Below are 5,000 nucleotides of genomic sequence, written 5' to 3'. Positions count from 1 at the left end.
GTGATATTTTATGGTGCCAATGCGTGTATCTTCCTGGATGTTTCTCATGTAACAAAGACACAAATTGCAATTTCATTCTCATGTTAATATGCCTTTTTATTTATAATCGTTGATAACGCAAAATAGGATTGCTGCTATTCGCCGCAATATATTTCGTGTCAGAAAATATCGCTTACGTTATCACATTGTTACAGAGGTAAATGTTTTCTTTGCACTTCTTATGTGATGCATTTCATTTTCTACGCACGATGCATGTGAACACGTACAAGAAAAACGTATTTTTTAACACGTAGTTATCTAATAGGATGAAACATTGGAATGTATTTTCAGTTTTTATTGATTCCAAGCTCACTGCGGACGCACATTCCACACACACATAGTGACTCGTACACAGACATATACATTTTTACAAATATATCTCGCTGTCTTTATATGTATATATGTATGTATGTGTGTATGTATGTATGTATATATACATACGCATATTTACGCATATGTATATACATATATATATGCATATGTATATGTATAGGTACATATAAACACACGCATATATATGTGTGTGTGTACCTATACATATATATATATATACATATTATATGTTTACATATATAGGCGTAGGCATGGATGTGTGGTAAGAATTTTGAATCCCAACCACATGGTTGTGGGTTAAGTCCCACTGTGTAGCACCTTGGTAAAGTGTCTACGTCTATAACCTCGGGTCGACCAAAGCCTTGTGAGTAGATTTGGGAGACGGAAATTGAAAGAAGCCCGTCGTATATACATACATATATATATATATATATATATATATATATATATATATATATATATATATATATATATATATATGTTTGAGTGTGTGTCTGTGTGTGTGTTTGTCTCCCCGCTAACGCTTGACAGTCGATGTTGATGTGTTTAGGCCCCCGTAACTTAGCGGTTTCGCCAAATAGACAGATAGAATAAGTACTAAGCTTACAAAGTGTTATGGCGGTTACCTCCAAGTGAGATATGTGCTGGTCCACTATTACTGAATAGTGGACAGACACAGCGCTGTGAGTCAGCGAGGTACGCTTTTCGGGCCAGTCACGCAGACGACGAAGTTACGTCGTCATAATTCGAGACATATCACTGTTAAGAATCTTGAAGTGTGATTTGAACTTCACACGGCGAAAAGTAATATGCTCACAGTGAATAAAAACAAGGTTCTGTGTGAAACAAAAAATAATAATAACAATTCCGTTCCAATGACTTAAGTCAGGTCGTAATATGCTAATAGCGCTACAGGTAAACAATGTAAAGTGGTACTACCTGTGGCATTTTGAAAAAAAATATGTTTCTGTAAGGAGAAAGATAATAATAATAATAATGATGATGATGATAATGATCATGATCATGATGAGTCCGTGCGAAAGATTTAATTCATATCGATATATGTAATATGTAATAGCATTATCGGAAAACAATGTAGACTGGTACTACTTGAGGCATTTTGAAAAAAAACATACTTCTGTGTGGAACGAGAAAAATCTAAATATGAGGAGAAAAATAATTCTGGTTTGAAGGAAAACAATTGAAAAACAAAATAATAATGCTTTGTTGAAATCTATATATAATTATGCGTGGAACAAGAATAAACCTAAATAAGAAGTGAAAAATTATTCTGGGTGCAAGAAAAAGAAATGAAAAATATCAAAGCGTGAGGGGTGTTGTGGTGGACACTCCGAAGTGAGAGGTGGATAGTGGACAGGCACAGCAAGAAGATTCAATCGATAAGGTAGGCCAATAGTGTCGTACGAGCGGCAAGTTCATTTGAACGAGAAATTGTGTATAGTTGGTTTTCCTTTTCAAAGGTATTTTTGAATTGTTGTTAGAATTGGGTACCTTGTTAAACTGTAGCTTGCATTGCAGCTGCTGCTTTTGAACTTGTATTCCTTCCGCCTACGGGGAAGAAGATTGTGATATTTACAATAATTGTAAATTATGGTCTGTTTTGGACAATTTTTATTTAACTGTGTTCCTTCCCCAGACGCGGAAAGGATTTAAAATGTTTATTGCTGTGTTTCTATTACGAAGCGGAGAAAATTTTTCTTTTGAATTACACATTTGTGAACTGTTTTCATTAAACTGTGTTCTTCCTCCCGACGGAGGGAATGATTTGAACTGTTTACTCTTGTGTCTCTCTGACGACAGAAAATTTTCATTTCCCAAATTTTCTTTTTCACTGAATTACACATTTCTGAATTGTTTTAATTTAAAACTGTGTTCTTCCCCGGCGGAGGAAGAATTTAAAACTATTTTGGAGTATTACTTACCCCCCCCCCCCCAAAAAAAAAGCACTTTGTTCTTTCCTCTCTCTGAAAGAGAAAATTGTTGATTATATTCTACCATAACGGTGGAAATTATCAAGGAAAAAATGCCGCTTTTTGAGAGTGAAGTTGCAACACACAAATAAATTGAAGTATCAAATATAACAAAAAGATTCGCGTCAGATGCGAAAATCAAAACAGAAATTATAGAAACAGCATTGCGCAGAACTACAGCCATGCTTCGGCATGTTAAAAGTAAGCAGGAGCGACATCCAAATCTCTTCCTTTGACGATATAACCGAATAAACTCTGAGCAAACCTATTTGCTCATAGGATTTATGAGTAAATGAGTTACGGCATAGAAAACCGCAATATGTAAAATATGTCACGGGAGAAAATAGAAAAATGCCTCGGACAAATTCGGAGAGTTGTCTCCTACGTTGCCCGAGGAAGAAAATACGCCCCTATAGAGGTAAGGCTGCACAGCATAGAGACATCCCGCAAGAACTCTGTGCTAACGTTAAAAACAAATGAGGTGGTACTTCTGCCAACCTATCTAGGACGAAAGACGTCCGAGATTAAAATTACAGAAGTGCCACCAGAAATTGATGTCACCTGAGTAATAGCTGCCCTTTGTTATAACAGGGAAGATAAAGTGAATATTTTACAGATCACAAGCTCTGCCCCACCCAAAACTGGCTTGGGCTGAACGTGGAGGTGTTAATACAGACAGCCCAATGTAACCTAGAGGAAATGCCGTAAAGAGTACTCGTTGCTGAGGACGTCGCCCTACGGATATTGGTCGAGGGAAGAAAACCGCGATGTTTTAAATGCAGCCAGAAGGGTCACATAAGGGCCAAATGTGGCCATTGTACCACAGAGGAGTCCACCTCGGAAACCAGCACCACAGAAAATGGGGAAAAACAAAAAGAACAGTTATTCACTTCGTATCTACACAAGTACCTAAAACTAAACCCCCACACGCACCAAACAACACGCACACCTACACCCATACTTGCATCCACACATGCACCAGTAATCACTCCTATAATTACACACGCACATGCATCGACACCCACACCAACAGCTACATCATCGCCCGAAGGTACAATTATTCTTCCTGGCGACAACATTGAGATAGTCGACCAGAAGAGAGAACCCGATGTGAATGCCCCAACAAGAGTAAAAAGATGCATTCTGAGTACTCAACTAACAACCTCATTCCCCCAAAAAACCCGCTCCCGTTACACACAAAAAAAATAAATAACTCCGCTGCCCAAACCCACACACTAAAGAAAAATACAAAATATAACGGTGGGATGCAATACATGCATACCATAATCACATTACACCATACGACAAACATGCACTTAGAACATAAGGACTTACCCATGAGATTCGCTAAAACATCCGAAACTTTGTTTAGACAACTAAAGGAAAGGCATCCGGTAGACATCCGGTGGATATTAGAGGTGACAAAACAACTAAAGACACCAAAAACAAAGAAAAATAACATGAGAGGGGTTCTCAAAAAAAAAACCAAGGTCGGCTCCTACCTCCACGACATGAAGGTAGGAACCTTTTTATTTCTCAATGGCTTCAGTTAAACTTGGTTGTTTGAATGTACGTGGCCTGACCTCGAAGTGGAAGCAATCTTGTTTTCTCGATGACCTCAGGACACAAGATATATATATGATGGTTGCTACAGAGACCAAGCTGGACAGGCTACGAGCCTTCTCGACTCTCTTGAATGGCTATGAGAAAATCATGTGACCTAAGCAGACCGAATGTCGAGGAGGCGTAGTGGTTCTGCTCCGAAAAGGCTTGACTCGACAGACAAGTACAGTCTTTATAGATCCTGAAGGTGGGCTGGTCGTCCTTGACTTGACATACAGCTGTAAAGCTTTCAGGTTGGTCGAAATTTATGCACCTAGTGTAAAAAGTAAACAGCTTGATTTCTATCGGTGCCTCGAGGGTTTTCTCGTGAGGTTCAGACATTAGTTGTGTTAGGAGACTAAAACGTGTAGGATGAACATATTTAAAGCAGATAGACTGGGACCCGGCCACTGCAGGATAAACAAGTCTATTTTGGCTTACGAAGCATACCGTAGACGGATTAAGGAGTTAGTGATGAGGGCATTAACCGGTGCCGTGTTAAATAACAGGTGGTGGATTCCCTTAAAAGAGCCGAATGATTCGGTCTGCATTCAAAGCAATGATTAGTAATATTATGAAACCGGAATGCTTTTGAATCTCTTTAACAACTCACAATAATGACTTTTATTACATTTATTCCTCCCTCAGTTCATCTAATTGTATATATCTATCGTTACTTTTCATAAAAAGCCTTTAGTTTTTTGGGGATTTCCAACGTGCATTTTCGCTAATTCTTCCTCTTACTTTACTATATATATATATATATATATATATATATATATATATATATATATATATATATATATATATATATATATATATATATATATATATATAATATATATATATATATATATATATATATATATATATATATATATATATATATATATATATATATATATATATATATATATTATATATATATATATATATATATATATATATATATATATATATATATATATATATATATATATATTATATATATATATATATATATATATATATATATATATATATATATATAATATA

Source organism: Octopus bimaculoides, chromosome 8, assembly GCF_046866305.1.
Source record: "Octopus bimaculoides isolate indiv1 chromosome 8, ASM4686630v1, whole genome shotgun sequence".
NCBI classification, from domain to species: Eukaryota; Metazoa; Mollusca; class Cephalopoda; order Octopoda; family Octopodidae; genus Octopus; species Octopus bimaculoides.
The sequence above is the reverse complement of the archived record's forward strand: the minus strand, read 5'-3'. Positions refer to the sequence as shown.